General features: G+C 33.5%; 1 protein-coding gene across 3 annotated transcripts in view; it reads left to right on the plus strand.

The window, feature by feature from the left end:
* LOC136835075 (protein turtle-like) overlaps nucleotides 1–24000 on the plus strand; it is a 406342-nt gene that overhangs the window by 50245 nt on the left and 332097 nt on the right. Inside the window, exon 2 of one of the 3 annotated variants that reach the window (XM_067098253.1) lies at nucleotides 4683–4705. The exons of the other annotated variants lie outside the window; for them this stretch is intronic. The gene's annotated coding sequence lies outside the window, so the exon portion shown is untranslated. The remainder of the gene's footprint in view (nucleotides 1–4682; nucleotides 4706–24000) is intronic. 3 annotated transcript variants of the gene reach the window in all.

The raw sequence follows: 24000 nt of genomic DNA on the forward strand, positions 1-24000 counted from the left end.
TCTGTCGAAACGGTGCTGTATAGCCTTATCTGACATTATTCACGTGGACAATCAATAATTCATCCTCTCTGGTGAGCGATCACATCAATAATAAATCCAGGCATAGTTATACGGTTTCGATATACAACACAAAATTATTATACAAATTAATCTTTTTGGTGTCATTGTCGATAATTATTAGTCCTTTCATAATGAGGGAAACGTTGAGTAGGCCTTTAGCGGAAAAGCGACAAGAATTGAGACTTGCCCTGCCTTTTTCTTTGTTGGAAAATGTTCAGAAGTTTTGTTAATGTTCATATGTTGTCCAAACGTAGCAGTAATGCTAATTTTGATACATTTTCCCATTTAAACCAATCAAGTGAGCTAGAGCAAAAGGAGAAACTGCATGCGAATTCAATGTGATGCAAATACTCGTGCTTACCAAAAGTTCCGTTTTCTGTTGATTCAAGTCACTTTCTCTCGATAGATGGCGACACCAGTACCGTGCACCTTTTAGCTGCCAATCACGTTAGATGAAATTCCATTGCATTGTTGTTTCATATATACAAAAAATGTCGTATTTATTTTAGTTTTTGGTTTCATTTTTTTTAATATAGTGATTTCTGGTCAAGGATCATACCATCCAGTGATAAAGATGAAGTGCTCTTATTAATCTTCTAAAATGTAACTTGCGAGGTTTTTTATTTTGTGAAATCTGCTTCGAAATTTATTTAATCAAGGCTGTTGTTCTCAACGGTAAGGTAAAAGTAAATTTTTAGGTAGACGTGTTTACTAAGGTACTTTTGAAATACTTTGTCAGGTGGGAAAAATGATTTCCGAGCACTTACAAGTAGAGAAACAAGAGACAGGCTCAGGTGTTTTTCTTAGCCGATTGGGTGAATGTTTCTGAATGTCTTCCTCCGATGAACGAGACTGCGTCTCATCCATGTGACTTGATTTCTAAAACCTTCCACCTTTGAAATCTTGTTTCTCTTTATTTCCTATCTATCCTTTGTACTTGGGTATTGATTGCTGTCAAACTAAATGGATTCTAGTTTTCTGTAAAAGTAAAATACTGAGATGGCTATTTGTCTGTTCATCCGCACTTTTTCTTTCCGCTCTTAGAGCTTAAAAACTACTGAGGGCTTCAAATTGGTATGCTGATCATCCACCCTCCATTCATCAAACATAACAAATTGCAGCCCTTTAGCTTCAGTAGTTTTTATTTATTTCAGGTTAAAGTTAGCCATGATCGTGCGTCTGAAACCACTACAGGCCACCACCGGGCCGTGGCTGAAAGTGTCATGGGCCGCGGCTGAGAGTTTCATGGGCCATGGCTGGGAGTTTCATACAGCATTATACACTGTACAGAAAACTCGATTGCGCCGAAGAAACTTCGGCGCATTTTTTACTTGTTTTCTTTGAAGATGTCATGTATCTTAATGCAATCTCTTCCTTGATGCGGTGATATTTTGGTAGTTATAGGCAACTTGTTCCAATTTTTGTCTGCTATTCTGCATTCCTTCATTTGTATTTCTCTTTATTGTAGAACTCGTGACTCCTGAAACCTTCCAGATCCAGGCCAGCCACTTTGAGAAAAAGTAAAAAATGCGTCGAAGTTTCTTCGGCGCAATCGAGTTTTCTGTACAGGGTATAATGCTGTATGAAACTCTCAGCCGCGGTCCATGAAATTTTCAGCCACAGCCCGGTGTTGGCCTGTGTTGTTGGCACCTTTAGCGGTGCCAAACGCACCACCATGGCTAACTTTAACCGTAATTAACATAAAAACTACTGAGGCTAGAGGGCTGCAATTTGATGTTTGATAGTGGAGGGTGGATGATCAACATACCAATTTGCAGCCCTCTAGCCTCAGTAGTTGTTAAGATCTGAGAGGAGACAGAAAAAGCGCCGACTGACAGACAAACAGCCATCTCAATAGTTTTCTTTTACAGAAAACTAAAAAGTGACAGAATCGGAAGTTTAATGACCCTCCTTTCATTTTTGTTATTGAACCTCTTCTGGTACATATCCCCTCTTTGCGTTTGTATACTCGCTATGGGCGCGTTATTCCTTTAATTTCTCTGAGCAGTTTATTTCGCAACTTTTGTATGTGATTTTTATCATTGAGATTTTCGTGACATTTTAATTGCAGAAAAATTGAGTTGGTACTTGGAATTTTAAAGTGTAGATATGGAACTTCAGGGAATATATGTTTGTAGGCCCTGTCTGTCTGTATGTGTGTGTATATATATATATATATATATATATATATATATATATATATATATATATATATATATGTATATATACATACATACACATACATACATATATATATATATATATATATATATATATATATATAAATCAATTTTAAAAGAGATGGTAAACTGCTTATTCATTGGATAAAAACACGCTGGCCTTTTATACAAGGGAATTTTATTCTTAATTGCGTAGTCTGGTTCATCCTTTGAATAAGAGAGATTTAATGAAGCACAAAAATAGTAATTTTCATTCCTTATAAAGAGTTTCCATGTTTATAAAGCGTGGGTCTATTGTCAACAATGATTGGAGATACTGCTCGAATACGGAATTATTTCAGTGATTGTTGTGTACTAAACTAATCTGGAAAGGATCCGACCAGTATAGCTCCATGCAGCCTGCAATGATGAAGGACACCGGGTGCGTAGATCCTCTTTCATGCGAGCTTTTGATGGAAGATCATGTTTATTGGCTGCGCCATGCTTATTGACGTGTGAGTTTCACACTATTTCAAAGAATTTCAGCCTTGAATATCCGATGGGGAAATGCGTTCTGTTTTAGCGCTCGGTAGACTTCAGAGGATTAATGATCGGGCGTTTGGCAGCACTGTTTTATGTAATTTTTTTATTATTTTTTTCTTGCTATAATGGCGTGAACCGTCACAGCTAAATCTTTTCTATAAACTTATATACTTATGTGAAAAACGGATAATAATAATCGATGGTCGCATTTGTAAGCATTAGTTTATCAAATTGAAATCTTGAATTTTCCTGGTTGACTGTCTGTTTGTCTGTCTTTCTGTGCGTCTGTCTGCCGCTCTGCATGCAGTGGTTTGAGATAATATTTACACACACACTCACACACATATATAATATATATATGTATATTGTCATAAACCGAGTCCTTGGTGTGGATCGGAATTGGGACAATTTATTATTATAGACTGTCTTCGGTACCAAGGGGGGTCCTCGATTATGAACAAAAGGAAAACTACTGGAACTTACCTTAGAATCTTCCTTGATTTACGTGAATAAGGAAGGTTGCTGGTTTGGAATTAAAATTCTTTTACAATCAAAAGGGGTTTATTTACAGAGAATGGGGCAAGTATGTGAGACCAAAAATGTAACAATGTACAGACACATAAATCAATTATGACAGATCAAAAATGCAGTAATTTACAGACACGCAATGTAAAAATGAGGGGCCATAGATACATCAGTTAACTCTGATATGCCAAAATGCATCAGTTCACAGACAGTAAGACATTGGAAGGGATAAATTCCAGGATAATTGACATTCGTTAATCCAGATGATTTCTGTGTGGGCAACGGCTTGTGGCCAGGCTGCGACCAGGAATGCTTGCGAAATTTGGATGGCAGCCAGTAAAGGGTTTCTTGGCATAGATTAACGAACTGGGCAGGCTATCTCGTGCTCCTAGAAGAGAATTCCGGAGTCAGTACAAACCAGGGGGTGCAAATGAGACCTCCCTTGTTACTAAACAAAGCCCAGTGAACAATCTTTCCTTCTAAATCTTAGTTAGCCCAATTTAACACTTTAACGGGAGGACTTAATTGCAGGTTATGAGGATACTGAACAAATGCACTTTAAAGGATGAATGGGGATGGCACGGAAATCTAGGTGTGTTCTTGTAGTAGGGGGTTGAAGGGGGAAACTCTATTGTTGGTAGACCTGGGCATTTCCGGCCAAGAGACTGGAATGTAGGGAACTCCTCTAATTCAACAAATGGGCGCTAACCTAGGATTTTCGCCGATTTCTCGGCCTATAATTCAAATGAAAGATGGATTTATTTCTTGTATAATTTAATTCCTAGTTGCCTAATGAGGGAGGAATGGAAATCTTATATATATATATATATATATATATATATATATATATATATATATATATATATATATATATATATATATATCTATATATATAACAAGTGCATCAAACGATTTGAGCTGTAGATGGAATTAGTAGATAGGAAATACATGGAAATGATCGCTCTCTCATCTCTCTCTCTCTCTCTCTCTCTCTCTCTCTCTCTCTCTCTCTCTCTCTCTCTCTCTCCATCAAAAACACGTACAAATACAAAGGCAAAATTATCTGTTACAGTAATTCTTGATCGACGATCACTCAAAAATTCATCAAGGAAATTGAACAATTAATTCCATAATTCACGTATGATGACGGGTGGAAACTCAGAATGTCGTTGGGTAAGGGATTATGAAGTTTTATGAACATATCTCGTTTCCGGTGTTCATCTTCTGTTAATTATACTCATCTAGTTTATATCAGTATGTATTTGTTTATTTTTGTGTGAAATATTGTAAGCAGGTAGTGTGTCTGCGTGATAAAGACTATTGTGATGTAATGTTATGTATTTTGTTATAAATACTGTGATTGCATATATTCACTACAATGTTCTGATTTCACAGAGTGCGTGAAAGGACTGTGTTAGGTGTGTATTCTTTCTCATTCTCTGTAGGTGTAAATAGGTTACTTTGAGCTAGTGCCTTGCTTGTTGACATGCGCATTACTTGTGCCTGTGATAAACCACAAATGACTGTTAGATCATGTATAAGAAAATTGTAATATATATATATATATATATATATATATATATATATATATATATATATATTTATATTATATATAAATATATATATATATACATACATACATACATACATACATACATACATACATACATACATACATACAGTATATATATATACACAAACATATGTGTATGTATGTAAGTGTTGTGCATGCTTATTTATTTGATATACATACATATATATAATATATGTATGTATGTATATATATGTGTGTGTGTATATACATACATAGGGCTTATATGTATAACTGCACATACTCATCTATACGCCTAATTTCTTCAGAGTGAGTGGCTTGAGAGTAGTCCGGTTTTGAACTCTCGCCCCACGATTCAGGTGACGATATGATAAGATTTTGGTAAAATCTATCGCCCCTCTGTTCATTGACAGTGAATTACGCACGCAGCAGTTACTCGATTGTATGGATAGAGGAAAGCAGTGTCATCCAAAAAGATTTGCTGAGAACCAGAAGGTTAAAACATATCAGAAAAAGGCTTACAGACTAAAGAATAATGAACTGAAAACTCGTTTGCTCTCACTCCAGTTAGCGAGGTAGAGCGATGCGGGGCTCCGCCAGTCCTGGATTCAGGTCCGCCAGGAAATGCCATACCTATATGCCTTTTCCCTTTATAGGGGTTGGCGCCAGAAGTATTTGTGGGGTGAGGTTGCAAGCCCATGCCCTAACCCATGCTTGTTCATGGGGCTAATGTATCGTGGATGTCCTTCTTCTCTGAGTGGTCCTCCATCTAAATACTTACTGACCCAGCGTTGCTTTCTTAGCCGACTGAACTGTCAGCAGCGGAGTGAATATTCACTGCGCCTGTGCACGTTCGGTAAGTGGCTTCCTTTGGCTTAGAATGATCATATTAGCTTCAGGAAATACACACGAAAACATTTTGACTCCTAGAAAGAAGAGGATGAGGAGGACTGTGATTAATGGAATGGAAGTTGGGGTTGATTTTTTAGGCGACTGGCTTTAATTCAAATATCTGTCTTCCACGAATCCTGCCTTGGGCTGAAATATTTGTTTTATCATTTCTCTGGTGTTTCCTTTAAGCTCAACCTAGTTTTTCAAAAACATTTCATTTATTTATGTGTTTTTCCCCTTCGGCCTTTACATGATCAAACATTTTCTTTCCTTCATGTTCACTCGCCCTCGCTTCCTTTTTCCTGTTCCTGTTTGTCAGTATTTTTCCAGTCATCAGATCCTCCGATCTGCCTCTTCTGGAAAACAACATCCTTACTTTTATTCGTTGAAGTTATTCTTATCTTCAGAGCTGCCAGGTCCCCTTTCTTACTTCCAGGACAAGGTTAAGACCCGATTTATGAAATCGCATTTTTAAAGATTCTTGTGTACATAATTCAAATCACGATGGTTTAAAAGCTTTTTTTTTTATCCATAATCATATTTCCCTTTTTATATTTAATTTAGGTTTGCAAATATTCCAGGTAGGAATATGAGGAAATGAAGGATCGTGAAATCCTACTTTTCTTTTGGTTGAAAATAGGTTATATATATTTTATTTTTACATACATGTTAATTTTGAGAAATGAGACATGAATGTCTTCTGATTTGACATGTGTACCTCTGGCCCAGAATTTTATTTGATGCTCATAATGAATGTACATAATGCATTCATACACACATGCATACATCCTTTTACTGTATCTATTTATTTTTCTGTCTCCTATATATAATACACACACACACACACACACACACACACATATATATATATATATATATATATATATATATATATATATATATATATATATATATATATTATGTATGTAGTCTTTTCTCCACCTTTAGTCTTTTACTCCTTTTTAAAAGGGATGATGCGAGAAGGTTACAGCCTTCTGGTTTCTCAGTGAGTGTTCAGAGGGTGAGGACGAAAGTCCTTTCATACTCTTTTCTTCATACCATGGTAGACTGTTGTCCCCTAGGCTGGATAGAAAAAAAAAGATAGATACGATGAAAGTATGCATGTATATATGTGTGTGTATATATGCATTATGATCATCAAATAAAATTCCGGAACCGAAATATGTTTAACCAGAAGACCTTCACCTGTCATTCCAAATGCTATAGATACATTATATATATATATATATATATATATATATATATATATATATATATATATATATATTTATATATTTTATATATATAGATTTATATTTTTATATGTATATGCATATGAATATACATATAAAATATAAATCTGTATATATACATATACATATGTATATGTATATATACATAGATTTATATTTTATATGTATATTCATACATACATACATATGCATATATATATATATATATATATATATATATATATATATATATATATATATGTGTGTGTGTGTGTGTGTGTGTGTATGTATGTATATACACTCACAAAATAGCCATACAACTACACTGTGAATATAATTCACATTAATCATATTAGGCTTCAATAAAACGGGTGGTTTGGATTCCAGACTCTTCAATTTTTGAAGTACAAGTTTGCGAAGGCAAACAGTCTTCTTCATCAGGTACCGATGCACTTAGGAGATTACAGCTGCACTTGGGCATATGTGTCTGTGCTCCTCGCAACATCTGTAGTTTACTTCTCCTAATCCCTGGCATGACCTGGCCGGTGAGCTTCTGCTCCTTCCTTTCCAGTATTTCTTCTTCATCTCCCATGCTTAATCCCTCGTGGCGCTTTTACCCACAGTAGTGTTTTCTAGCCTGGCTATGCACCTTTTCCCCTCCACTGAGTCTGGTATCCCAGTTTTTTAAAAGGAGCGAATAGATATTCAAGCTCCCGGTCCACATAAGGTGGACTGCAAACCCTGTAGGCTCTATTGTGGACCAGGAGCTTGAATATCTAATCGCTCCTTTTAACAAACTTGGATCCCCGACTCACTGGTGTAGGAAGGCCCAGAGTAAGCCTAGGAAACACTACTATAAGGAGAGGCGACAAGACAAAGATGGAAAAAACAGTAACATTCTTAAGGATTTAAACAAGAAACCGAAAAATTTAGATTAGTAGGGAATCATAAAAAGCAACATTAGGAACAAAGTAACCAGAATTAAATACCCATTAAAGGGGAGGAGAAGAGGGCGGCGTCTGCCTTGCACCTTGTGATAGTAGTGATAAAGTACATTTTGGTAAACACAGCATATCGTGCAAGGAGAAAGCAAGCCAGCACACGCAGAACATTCGCCATCGCATCCAAGCGTCGGCACTGGCCAAACGCTGTTAGAATTATAACCATAACATCAACTGAAAACTTACAGAGTTTTTATATCAAAACAAGAATAAAACAGCGAGGGTGATCGTAGTGAACGCCCTCATCAGCTCTTGTGAAAAGAAAAATAGAAAGCAACGTTGGGAATAATTTTGTGAGGAAAAGATCGCTAGTGAGATGATATACCAGAATTTTAAGAGAGCATAAACAAAAAGATAGAAAGTAAGGGGATAATCCCGAACAACGAAGGATTAAGCATACGACCACGGAGATCAAGAAGAATAAGGGAAAGGGCAGGAAGTGTTGAAGCTCAACTGGCGGGTCATGGCAGGGGTTAGGGAAAGTAAACAACAGATGTTGCAAAGAGCACATACATATATACCCAAGGGTAGCTGTCATCTCCTCAGTGCGTCGGTACCTGATGAAGAAGACTGTAGGCTATGTCTTCGAAAACTTGCGCTTTATAAATTAAGGAATCTAGAATCTTGACCATCCCGTCTTATTGAAGCATAACATGAGTAAATATGTATATACTGTATACGCAAGTGCATATATTATATACGTATATATATATGTATATATATATATATATATATATATATATATATATATATATATATATATATATATATATATATATATAAATATACTGTGTATATATATACATATATATATATGTATATATATACATACATACATAAATATATATATATATATATATATATATATATATATATATATATATATATATATATATATATATATATATATATATATAGTACTCAGGTTTGCAAAGTAAAATTTCACAGTTACATAAATTGTTTAGAAAAGTATATATTTTTTCTAGACTATGTTAATGTGAAATTTCCATTTGCAAATCTGAGTACGATATATATATGTATATATATATATATATATATATATATATATATATATATATATATATATATATATATATATATATATATATATATATATATATATAATATAATATAATAAAAATATAATATAATATAATATAATATAATGTAATATAACATAATATAATATGAAGCTTAGACGTTTCTGTAGTCGGTATTTCCGGCTGTATCTTTTCTACATTTATTTCCTTACTGGTACCACAGTTTAGAGCCCTCCGCTCTGTTACTATCACCTTCATTGAACTCTGCTTCAGCGCATCCAATAAAATGCCTTGAAATGAAGTGTCACTCGAACCGCTGCAGGTGTCTTTCTTCGGCCGGATACACCAGCACTTCTATGCTCCATCTAGAATAAGCTTTCTCTCAAGACTGTAGAAATGATTGTGCATTTTTGTTAAAACTGAAACCAACTGTCGTTCGACGTTGAGATCAGTGTGACGCGCTTGGAATTTTTATATGTAAACAAACTTCCCATTTTCTGTGTAAAATCTGCTTAACAAATGCTCATGGAAACAGTAAGATTCAATTTGTTGCGGTCGTAGACTTCTATTTTAAAGCTTTAGCACCCAAAATATTTTTTGGAAAAACATATTTAGAATTTCTATAGTAAGCGAATAACTACGTAGAATCACAAATACACAGTGATATCAACTTTACGAGCAATTTTGATTTTAAGCAATTTCGATTGTAAACAATACCTTCCGAAAGTGTTTTGATTTTGGATGAGCGTAGAAGTAGACGAAACCGATTATTTAAAACAAAACTCATTTTTATGTATATATTTTATTTTGTGAAAGGAAATATCAGTGAAAAGTATTTAAGTACGTGTCGTAAGAGATTAGCCTGTGTGTGAACATGCCTACGATACTTTTATTTTAGTTGTGAATACATTAAGAAGACACTTCAGAGTTCAAGGTGGTATGTGATCCAGACCCTGCAACTCGGTTGCACTAGTTCTATGACTCATACTTCTACTTAGAAGTCACTGGAAAATGCCTTTTTTTTTTGCTGTTGATTCCATCTCTCTTTTTGTATGTGTAAATTGGCTGGTTATCGTAATACTTGGGCTTTTTTGTTAAAAAAGATTTCGGAGAACTTATTTTCTTTTATTTCTTTCTAAATTTTTGAGTGCAAGGCCACTGGGACTGCAACTGTAGATGTGATGAATGCCGATCTTTCGTTCAGGGATTCTGACTCTTCAGCTGTATTTTATTGTGCGAACGCATTTTCATGTATGATTCGAATGAATGGAAGCAAACTTGAATGGCATGGAACGTTCAGAATGACATTAAACGACTAGAGCAGTGTATACACGAATAGATACCTAATATAAAGTAAGACAGACAGATTATCCTGCTGAAAAAATCTTTAGTTTTGATATTGTAGTTTTTTATCCATTTTCGTACGAATAGAAAAAGTTTTAGTGTTTTGTGTCTATGTATTATTGTAAGAACAGATAGATAGGTTGACAGACTTTCAAATAAAAATGTGATTTTTGTATTTGAATTGTTCATTGTTCCCCTCAGGTATATATATGTAAATGAGTGCATATTCTTATAATACGTACATACATGGGCTATATAACTACCTCCACACCTAATTTATATATCATGGTTCACAGCGTGATAGGTGAGTGATTAATGAGGCCATCAGTGTCCGGAACCATTGATATTTCGATGATTCAGTCGACTGCTGCAAAAGTTGAGGAGGAAAAATAAAAATAAAAAAAAAGGGTCTTTTCGTCATTATAATTATGGAGTTGATGACTGAACGAATCATTCACTGAAGCAGAGTTGATGATTGAACGAAGTCATTCACTGAAGCTCCATAAAGCATCACGAATGAATTTCTTTGTATGCATTTCATTACTCTTCATAAATTACCAGATGGATTACACTCGTTATAGGGAGTGCGTACCAGTCAACTTAGAAAATCGCCTACCGGTCTGTATTATATCAAGTGCCGCAAATGATTTACTGTGATTTGAAAAATCTCATATGAAATTGTGATGGTATGGAAGCCTTAGATAGAATTGTGACTGAAGGGAAGCCTGTCAGTGAAATGAAAAACAAATTAAGAACACAATCTCATTTGATATATTTTATTAGGTTTCACAAATTGCTAGAATTTCCTGGTTTTCAGTCCTAGAGTGTCACACTTCTCAGTTTTAAATAAATGATTTATTTAACGTATGAAATACCCTAAGATTAGATCTGTACTCCACGTTAAATTAGATTGTGCGGCAATTTTGTATGTTAGTTTGACAGAATTCATCTAACACTGGCTGTTCACTCCTTTACCATTTGCTGATCGTAATAATCACGCTGGAAGAATTTTCCTTTTACGTAATGAAAAACAAAAAGTTTTTTGCAAATGGCAATTATTATTACTGACTGTGAAAAATAGTTAGAATTAATTTCCTTAGGAGCGGGTTGCAAAGTCTCTGGATGAAATCAAATAATTGCTGGCAGTTTATACCAGTAAGGATTTTATATTTGTCGTGTTAACCCTAATTTAATATTTTATGCTGATTCGATTTTAATCTCGTGACTCTGTCGTTTACGCTAGAAAGAATATAAAAAGTTTTGTATCCATGAATTACTTAGTCTCAGTGTTGAAATTTAAAAATCAAACGAAAGTTTTAATGTAATGAACGGTTCTTGTTTTTGTCCAAGCCATCAATTGCGAGATGGCTCTGCCAATACTGTTCACCATTATTTAGCTGACGTTAGAAAAAATCTCAGAAGTTTGGTCATTTCTACTGGTTAGTAAGAATCGGGAGGGCCATATCAGGCTTCTTACACCCTCTCACACACACGTAAAATAATCGGTAATCCCGACGTTTGGCGACAGATCCTAGAAAGTTTTGTTTCATTTATATATTCTTCTAATTCTCAGTATGTAATGGTTAGTGGCGATCAATAACACTATAGCATGGTTGACTATGGTAACACTAATAAAAGTTGAAAATATTTAGTTGAAATCAGCGAATCGTTTATTTGACAATTATACAAATCTTAATTGTGCTCTAAGTAGGGTAACTGAATAATTGTTCTGAGAACCGTAAAAGCGTTTGTACCAGTTGGTGAATAACGACGTTTTGCAAATCATGAGCCTTCATATGAGGCAAATCACATACACAGTCAATCCATTACTGTACGTGAAAGATCTTGACGTTAATCCGGTTAAGTATTGAATAAGTGTCAAGAGAAATATTGGGTTATACACCAAAGTTCTGATAATGGCAGTATGCATGCTATTGCTATCAGGTTTGTCAATAATGTTAAGCTCTGCGAAAAGTTTCTTTTGATACACAGTTATGCATAGACGAGGCACGCTTATAAATTCTACAGTGACTTAAGCGTTTTCCGATAAATTTTATGCTTCTGATGTGCATATTTGAACACTATGTATCGCAGGTCAGTAGTTGCATATGTGCTGTGTATACCAATGTGGCAAATTCCTCTCTCTCTCTCTCTCTCTCTCTCTCTCTCTCTCTCTCTCTCTCTCTCTCTCTCTCTCTCTCTCTCTATATTATATATATATATATATATATATATATATATATATATATATATATATATATATATATATATATATATATATACTGTATATATACAGTATATATATATATATATATATATATATATATATATATATATATATACTGTATATATATACATACATACATATATATATATATATATATATATATATATATATATATATATATATATATATATATATATATATATAGAGAGAGAGAGAGAGAGAGAGAGAGAGAGAGAGAGAGAGAGAGAGACTCTACAGGATGTACAGGTTTTTAGAGCAAACAATCAGTTTGATACCGGTATTTTTAAAGAAAAGACATTTACAGGTTTGGAACCAAGTTTTATAGCTTTGGTTTTCGTAATTTTGAATTCAACTCCACTTTCACGTCTAATTGGTGTGTCTTTCATCGGGTAATTACCTTTCTTTTAACATATTTTACCGATAACTGCTTCCCCACTTTGCAGGGTTCTTAACAAAGAGCTTTGCAATAGGGCCAATAAAACAAGTGTTCCTAAGCTTCCTTTTTATGCCCGATTTCCATATGTGCACGATTATTCCTTTCGGGTCTAATTTACAAACATTGCACGTAAATACTTTGGCTCATTAAATCTCAAACTTACATCTATCAATCCACTCACAATTGACTCCTTGTTTCGTTTCAAAGATCGTTTATGGCTCCTTATGGACTCTGGGTATAGTGTACAAACATTCTTGTCCCAGATGAAGTCTGGGAACTTACGTGGGTTCTTCTCAGAGGATGATGAGGGTGCGCAAAGACTGCCACAGTGGAGTTAGTATTCGTACTGGATGTACACTATTTAATCCTGAACGTCCAGTGAACGTGAACATAGTAAAAAATGTAAAATTCCCATTAAATATGGCGATTTTATTTTTCTGGGCCAAAGCTCCAACCCAAATGAATTACTGATTCTGGAGTCTCGCTTCATCAAACAAACTGTTCCGCAGTGTAACACCCATTCCACCTCCATCCCCTTGCACCTTACTTAACCTATTGTTTTTATGTACATATTTTTAGTTTTTTTTTTATCTTTTGTCATGGTAGGTCGACCCCCAGTGCTCCTCAAATATTTCTTAACTCTGTAATTTTTTTATGTATTTTTATCTGAAATTTTTATCAACGTGTGCTTTTCATTTTTGGTGTAATTGTATGGTGTAAATTTATGTTTGTTCCTGCTCCTAATCCCTGTGTGTGTATGTATATATATATATATATATATATATATATATATATATATATATATATATATATATATTATATTTTATATATATACACATGTATATATGTATACATATATACACAGCTAGATACTTATATACTTAGGCAGTTTTTACGTTATACTTGATAAAAAAAAATGTAATTGTACACACCGAATCAATGATTTATATACATATATATATATATATATGATATATATATATATATATATATATATATATATATTATACATAAACACATATATATATATATATATATATATATATATATATATATATATATTATATATATATATATATATATATATATATATACCTGTTATATATATGATTAATTGCAATGGGGGTTTCATCTACGATCAGTAGTTAAAGTACAAGTGTGGCAGTGACCGGTGGGTTGTATCTATCTGAAGCCACCCCTCTTAGCGAAAATTTATGTATATTGGTGGGTTGCTCATAGGGATAAAAAGGACATGGGACCAGCAACTTCATCCGAAACTACTAATTACAGGAAAAGACATGTATGCTTTACCCATAGTAATATACATATATAAAGGTATATATATATATTTATAATATTTGGCCGTATGGATTAAATATGTGCCTTCATAGTATGTACCCATATTAACAGGAGACGTTGGCTGCGCAGCTGAGGAAATTCTATTTTTGTAAAGCTGACGGTATTAGGGGAGGGAGGATGACTTCTGTATTGGCAAGTGAAAATTGATTCGGAAATATCTCTGACTCCAGAGAGGTGGAGGAGGAGGAGGAGGAGGAGGAGGAGGAGGAGGAGGAGGAGGAGGAGGAGGAAGAGGAGGAGTTGGAGTTGACGAGGAGGCTTCTGATTAAATGAATTGAAGTTGAGCTCCCTCTTTAGGTGATTGGTCCTAATCCAAATATCTCAGGCTTCCGTGTTCGGACTCTGATTGCTTCTTTAACTCTCACGTGTTTCTTTTTCTTGTTATTTAGTTTTCCTCATTTTACTTGGTGGTGTTTGGGTACTTTTCTGTCATGTTTTCAACATCACATAATTATTTATTGGAAGTTAGGTGTTTTGATCTACTGTCATCTGGTTGTCTGTCTGACTGTCTGTCTCTCAGTCTCCCTTCTTTATGATCACATGTGGGGCTTCCTTAATTGATTTTTCTGTCTGCCGTGTCAGGCTGACGTAAGATGCTTTTAAAATTCCCTTCCTTAGAGGGTGCTTACGATGTGATGAAACACACACACACACACACACACACACACACACACATACACATATATATATATATATATATATATATATATATATATATATATATATATATATATGAAAATTTTATCACACCGTGATTTATATACAATCATGAAGCTACAAATGTCGTTCAATATCCAATTCACGCTACTTCAGGAATATCCCCGGCGGTACCGATCCATTTGTCACTTTAAAAATTCCCCTTCGGTGATAATTCCTCATCGGGGACATTCCCGAAGTAGCGTGAATTGGATATTAAACGACATTTGTAACTTCATGATAATATATACAGTATATATACATACACACATATATATATATATATATGTATGTGTGTATATATACATACACACATACATATATACTGTATATATATATATATATTTATATATATGTTATATATATATATATAAGTATTTATATTTATATATGTTATATATATACAGTATATATATATATATATATATATATATATATATATATATATATTACATATCTATGTACTTGTATACACGCATACTTGCGTGTATTAGCCCTTCTTTGGCTGAGTCGGTAGAGCTTCGGACTGTCACCTGATGGGCCGGAGTTCAATTCCCCCGGCCGGCTGATGAAGAGTTAGATCAATTTATTTCTGATGATAGAAATTCATTTCTCGCTATAATGTGGTTCGGATTCCACAATAAACTGTAGGTCCCGTTGCTAAGTAACCAATTGGTTCTTAGCCACGTAAAATAAGTCTAATCCTTCGGGCCAGCCCTAGGAGAGCTGTTAATCAGCTCAGTGGTCTGGTAAAACTAAGGTATACTTAACTTAACTTACTTGTGTGTATTTATTGTATAGACAATTGCTATCCAACAAATTTACATACCCATGAAATACTGTCGTCTCCACGATCAGTCTTTCGCTTAAATTGCTCACGCAGTTTCTAAACGCAAAAGTTTCAGAGACTACAGATTAAACTTTCCATCCAACATAATTTATATTTCGATATATCGTTGGACGGTAATGTAAATGTGGAGATGAGAAACGGGTATTTGAGGGCAAGTATAATTATGATGATAAATGTATTTCTTTTGGTCATTTTATTGATAGTACGCGTGGCTTATATTTGCAAGCTCTGAGTCGATAATGATCTGGGACCTACCAGTCGACCCAGCTGTGAATAGGTCCTAGCATCATCCGGTGTCAAGTAAACACGGTATTTAGCTTGCAACCTCATCCCCGGATACTTTCTGAGAACAAGTATGCGCTGCCTTCATGGCGTTGCCCTTTTTATAAGTAGGGTTGTAGCTTATATACAATACACACACACACACACATATATATATATATATATATATATATATATATATATATATATATATATATATATATATATATTATTGTATGTATACATAATATATATAAGTATATGTATATATATACACATATATTATATAATATATGTATAAATGTATGTATGTATGTAGGTATGTATGTATTTTTGTATGTATGTATGCATGTACATGTTTTTAAGCTAGATACTTATATACTTGGGCAGTTGTGTTAAGTCGTTTTCACGCCTTGATAAGCCTAAAGCCTTCATTAACTGTAATCATTGCTGGACTGGAACATTTACTCTTGCTAGGTAATAGGGTCACTGCTAAGCTATTAAGTTATGAAGAAGGATTAAAATCAGATTAGCGTAAGCAATTTTCTTCTTGACCCAACACTCTTGTCATGTTCACTGGAAATATAATAGATGCTAACTAACATATATATATATATATATATATATATATATATATATATATATATATATATATATATATATATATATATATTTTATATATATATATATATAAATAAATAAATATATAAAATATAATATATAAATATATATTATATGTATATATACATAAATATATATACAGTATATTATATTATATATATATATATATATATATATATATATATATATATATATATATATATATATATATATATATATATATATATATATATATATATATATATATATATATATATATATATTGTATATATATAGTACATACAATATATATATATATATATATATATATATATATATATAAATATATAAAATATAATATATAAATATATATTATATGTATATATACATAAATATATATCTTCTTTTTCTTCGTTTTAACGTGCTTTTTCCCCATTTTCTATATGGGGTAAGCACGATGCCTTTTTACGAAGGACTTTAATATATATATATATATATATATATATATATATATATATATATATATATATATATATATATATATATATATATATATATGTGTGTGTGTGTGTGTTTGTATATAAACTACAAATCAAGAATTTTCTATCAGTATAAAAGAAAATACATTTCCACATCTGTTGTTGGATAATATACACAGCTAGGCAGTGAGGAAACTTTTTTTTCCAAACGTGGAATCCAATTGAAGACCACAATACAACAGCAAAAGGAAAACGAAAAAAAAGAAAAACAAGAAACTTTCAATTTTCTTCCCAAAGAGAGCATATACTTCTCATACTTCCTTCTCCACTTTTTCCCTCCCCTATCTCGCCCTCCCTCCCACCTTCCTCCCAGATCTCCTCCCAGGTCTCCGTCATTTCATCGTTCTCAGCCTCCTCTCCTCTCCTCCCTCCTCCTCTCCTCTCCTCTCCTCTCCCTGCAAAAGTTGGTCTGGTTCCCGGAATCGTAAATTTAGCTTGACTCTGACAATGCAGTAGGAAAAGTCAGGGAAATTGCTTGGTGCAAAAATGGTAGACCTACATCCATCCCTCTCCCTCTTCGGCATTGTTTCAATTTTCATTGATTTCTTTTACACACACACATATATATGTATATATATACAGTACTTGTGAACTCTTGATTTTTAGCAAGAGCCACAACAAATTCTTATTTATTTTAACCAGGTCCTCTGCTCAATGAATCAATTGCCAGACCAGATAAAGATTTAACACAAACACCAGACTTTAGGCAAAAAACAAACCAAAATAGGGTGACAAAAACCAAAAACTGAAGTTTAACAAATATTTATTTACAAAAATTTCAAGCAATAAAAAAAAATAGTGCTCGAAAACCTGCTTGAGGAAGTAGAAAAACAAACAAGCATGTAAAATACCTTCACATACCACAATCTCCTACCTAACTCTTATACCGAAGAGTAAAAGAGGAATCTCACAGTGGTAGAACAAAATCAACACTCACTCTCGTGTACAATTGGAGGGAGACACGGAAACGAAAACCTTAACACCGTAGATTAATTTGCTTCCTTAATATACAAAGAAATAATTTACAGCACACCTTACAGTAAACGCAAACTATTATCCTTCACCCAAAACGATGACTTTACACAAAACTTGCCTGGAGCTGAGAAAAAGCTGTCCTTTTCATAAAGGCTCCGGCAGGAGCTCCTACTTGTAACGGAATGTTTAGTACAAATGCTCCGACGGGAGATTTTACTCGGCAACAAAAGTAAAGTAAATAACGGGGAAAAAGGGAATGCTCACCCTTCGCCGGCCGCAAAAGGCCTCCTGATGATTCCCGTAGGATAGGGCAAAGCACTCGGAAAAACAAAGGATGGACCTTGCTCACAAGTGGGCAATTCCATAACCCACAGACAAGCTCGCACAGGAGGGCACAGGGCAGACCCTCACCACCAACAGCAGTAGACGCAGAAGAAAGCGAGCGTCTAATGTCCTGGCCTTGACCAGGAGGCAGTGCTGAACACAACAACGACGAAGAATACAAGGGCAATGCTAGGTGCTGAACCCCCTTTCGGGGAACCATAACGATTAACGTTCGCCTGATGAAAAGGTCCCCCACATAAAGGAAGGGCGACGAGAAAAGCTGCGTAATATATATCCGACGAAGAGAGGCAATTGCAGAAGACGATACTTCGGAAGTTGAAATATGGAGAGAAAGAAACAAGCAGATAAATAAGAATATTTAACAATATATACAATACCCTTGAGGGGAGTGAAAAGAACTAACAAGCAGTTTCTCGTGACTTATGCAAAAAGGAAAATTTAACTTACGTTACCAGAGAAACTAAAGAAATAATTTAAGGAGTTATTAAAATATGTACATTTATATATATATATATATATATATATATATATATATATATATATATATATTATATATATATATATATTATATATATATATATATATATATATATATATATATATATATATATATATATATATATATATATATATATATATATATATATATATATATATTATATATATATATATATATATATATATATATATATATATATATATATATATATATATATATAAATTTATACATATATATGTGGAACCCTGCATCTGGAGTATTCAGAAACGAGGTCACTCATTCACGCATGACTTTTATATTCACTGATATTAAATCGCAGATACCGTTTAATATCGAATTCATTACACCTTGGGAATAACTTACACCGAGAGGCATTTATAACTGGTGAATGCTCCTGCGTCGGTCAGGATTCGAACCGTGGCCTGTGGTTTGTATACAACGAGAAGGCAGTGAGTTTGACACACACACATATTTATATATATATATATATATATATATATATATATATATATATATATATATATATATATATATATATATATATATATATATATATATATATATATATATATATCTGTATCTATGTATGAATGTATGTATAATATTTATATATGTATATATATATATATATATATATATATATATATATATATATATATATATTTATATATATATATATATATACATCGTATATTTTAAATTCACACGTGTATATTTTTCCCATGAATGATCTGAGGGCATTATTGTCCTGTAGATCCAATTCCCAAGTGAGAGAGAAGGGTGAATTTGTGAAAAATAATGAAAAAAATATCTTTAAAAAAATGTTAGTTAAAATAATACAGAATATAGATTCATATTAGGTGGAAAAATTTAAAAATAAAATGAAAATTTAGTGCAAAATAGCAGAAAAGCAATATGAGATTGATTTTAGTAAGATTTATTTTAGTAAGAAAGTTATTCTTTTAGTAAAAATAACAAAGAAAGAAATGCAATTTAACCCACTGAAAATAGGAGACAAGGGATTTAAATTCAGTATAGAAAAAATTAATATAAAAAAGAAAGCGGGATTCATTACAGACAAAAAATAACGGAGAAAGAAAGCCAGATTTATATCAGTGAAAGATGGCTGAAAAGGAAAGAGTGATGATAGTGAGAATGGAGAAGGAGTGTGAGTTATTTTGGTGAAGCAAATTATAGAGAACGTGAGTGAGATTTATTGAAGCTTAAAGCAGAAAAAGAAAATGACCTTTGTTTTATAAAAGAGAAATAAAGAAAAAAGAAAATGTAATCTATGATGATGAACAATAGTGAAGATAGTGACATGTATTTTAGCAAAAAACAATATACATAAACATTAAACACTAACCACAAAATGTCTCTCTTTCCTTCTTCGCGCGATAGAAGGGAGACATTAATGAGAATCCGCGCGGCAAGATCCATTCATCGCCGAGAGCGAAGTGAAGAGACTTCTTTTACGCAACTCCTTACACTCCGGAGGGTAATCTCAGCCCGATCATAATTAATGATTGAGAAGAAAGTGCCCAGGACCGAAGTCACTGGAGACCGAGAGTCAGAAAGGACTGTGATGTTAGTGAAGGGGGATGGAGAACTGCATGACTTGTACTCATACATGAGCAGTAATGGTCGATGGAGCCATAACAGTAGTTGTGGTATTAATAGTATTAGTACTCTGTCTGAGTGGCTGAAGTTTGGAGGAAAGCAATTCTTTACGCTGCAGCAGTCTTAAGAATAAATTTATAATTATGCATACTCATCGATCTAACTGTTGCTTTGAGGCTTTCACATTCGGCTTTGAAATGATGTTTTTTTATATAGATGGCAATGATATTTAGTTTTCCTTCGTGTTTTTCTTGTGAAGTTGGGGGAAGTTGGAAATGAGGCTGGGGCTGAAGAAGAAATGGTCTCATTGAAGTGGGCGAGAAATTACGAGCAAAACTTTTACTGTACGTTTTATTGTACAGCTTTCTCTAGAATTTCTTGGCCTCCGGTGATACAGCGTAACCCGCACCAAATAGAATTGGAAGATTTTCTTGGCAAGATAAATATTAAATGCGAGGCTTCGTTCACGAACTTGATAGAAAAATCTGATTCAGTTAAGAAAAACCTTAGTTAAATTTATGTTTCATTCGAGGACGACCAAAGTTTCTGAAATGGCTCTTGCATTATTTGTGTAGAAGTTGGGTAATTCATCTCGCCTGTACTAGATGATCACGTTAAGATTCCAGCTGGGATTCCTAATTGTGTTTTATATATTTTCCTGCGGGAAAGACTAACTACAATTATTATTGTTGAGAAACAAAGACTTTATATGTAGTCTGGCATCACCAGAAATCTTGTGTTCTTTCTGATTCAGTGATATTATATTTTTCCAGCATAAGGCACGTACAGTATTTTTGTAGTCACTTTAGTTTCGGAAAGTCGAAGTTTACTGATTTGAAGGAGAAATTGTTAATATTTTTTGTTCTGTTTTCTTAATTTGAAATCAGTAATGTTGAATCGACGAAAATTGCAACACAAATAAGTGCAACGAAAATAGGTGATAATCAGTGGTTCCAGTTATAACAAAATGTACTCTTGGGACGTTTGCTTAATGTAATGAGTTTCAAGACTTTAGCTAACCAATAATAAGATATTGTCATCATGAGGTGAAAGAATCTTTTTCTCCAGACTGGCTTGCAGGGCCACTTTTGGCATTTTCTTTTTGCCAGTAAAATATAAATATTTTTATGCGAGTGTTTCAAACAGGACCCAAAGGCCAAAGAGGAAAGGAATACAAGCTAGTTCATTTTGCTGTTATTGCTTTTCGAGATCAGTTTCGTTTAGTTTTGGCTACGTGATGTAGAATTTCCCCTTTTTTCCCAAGCTCTGGAACCCTCCACGTCCCTTACCCGCGTTTCTTTTTGTTTGAATTTTTTATTTTGCTTAGGGGGAGTTTTATTGCGCGTAGAAGACTCGGAATCTTTATCTTTTCGGTTTTTATATTTTTTCATATTGTTATGTACTTTTTCAATACATTTTCAGATACATAACATTGATAAACCCCAGTCCGTCATGTACCTTTTCTCATAATGAGCAAAAGGGGTCAACGAAGAAAAATAGTATCAGGCTAAAATTGTTTTCTTCTTTCTTTGGCCTGCTCTGGTCTTGATCTGACCTTTAATTTATCGGAATGAACGGCGATTATATTTTCACTATCATAAATAATAATGACTTGTTTTTCATTAATTTCCAAAATGAGTTTTATGCTTTAATTTGCCCAGATTTTTATCTACACAACCACCCACATAGTTTAGAGTGTTTTTAATCCGTAAACCTTCCTCGTATTGATCCCTGTTTTGACGCACATTAATTTCACTCTTTTAAAAGTCACATTTATAGTTTCATGTTGCTTAGCCTAATCTTCACGTTCCTAATGGAGACAGTAATATACCATAGTGCACGGCGTTTTCTACTCCTCAGATAAATCCACCTATTATAGTGATGAGCATACTGGAATTAAGACATTTTATTGATCATCAAAACTTATCAATCTTAGTAGCTGTGAGCTCACCCTCGATTCTTGGAGATATAACAAGGGATTTTTAATCTTGAAGGTAATTGTGCTCATATGCTCTCTCATATATGTATATATATATATGTATATATATATATATATATATATATATATATATATATATATATATATATATATATATATATATATATATATATATATATATATATATATATTAATTTAAAAATGTACATGTAGTTCATATGTAAATTAGAAGATATGTCCATCAAATCATATTGTCTTTTTGTTTCTTAGTTAAATTTCTGTAGTTATTCGAGTGACGTTTCTGTGGTTAAATATCATAATAGAATTCTTTTCTATGGGTATCATTTATCGTATAAATGATGTGGCTCTGAATTATTAGCGGGCCATGGGATAAGCAGCATTACTAACTCTTTTTTTCTCAAGATGTACTCGAAAGATGAAAAGTGATGTTTGATTCTCGAAACCCATCCTTCTTGATCGTTTTCATTCCAAATCCTTCACTCAAACATCGAACATTGAGTTCCCTTCATGAGTCTCCCTCACTTCCTTCCTCCCAATGCTTCTGAAATATAAGTCCTTTTCATCACCCATTTCCTCTAAAACCATGTCAAAGCACTCCTGCGGTTTTTCACGTGTGCTAACCTTTGACCTTATGTTTTTATTCCCCCCAAAATGGAACGTACCCTCTATTTCAATATTTGCTTTTAGAAGGCAATTACACCTTCAGATCCATCACAATGGTCTCTTAAAGGAGAGGGTCCCTTGGCACTTATATCCTTTCCTCAGTATGTTGTTTTAGACTTTGAAAAGATTAGTTTATAAAGTCAACTGACCCATATGTAAAACAACTGAAAATTACTGAAGCTAATGTTGTGACATTGTAGTAAACTGTTAGATAGAGGCATTGCACTGAAATTAATCGATTTCACACATAACAGAAACCATCACGTTCTCATTTACAAAGGGAAAGCACACTGCATATTTATATGAGAAAACACGTCGTTCTCCATAAAAAAGGGATTGCATTTTTAACGGCCTAACTCGATCCTGTCGGTGAAAGGAAAAATGTAATGGAACAAAAACAGTTATTTTTTTAATCGCCGTTAACGAATTAGTGTATTCTTCCGTCCCCAATAATTCCAAATCCTGCTTGACAACAGGATTATGTTAGTGACTGTTGAATACCTAATTAAACATCCATGGAAATGAACTGTATAATCTGAAGCATCCAGAACAATCTCGGACACCAGGTATGTGGGTGACCTTTTCTCCCTTCAATGCAGATG

This window comes from Macrobrachium rosenbergii, chromosome 54, assembly GCF_040412425.1.
Source record: "Macrobrachium rosenbergii isolate ZJJX-2024 chromosome 54, ASM4041242v1, whole genome shotgun sequence".
In the NCBI taxonomy this organism is placed as follows: Eukaryota; Metazoa; Arthropoda; class Malacostraca; order Decapoda; family Palaemonidae; genus Macrobrachium; species Macrobrachium rosenbergii.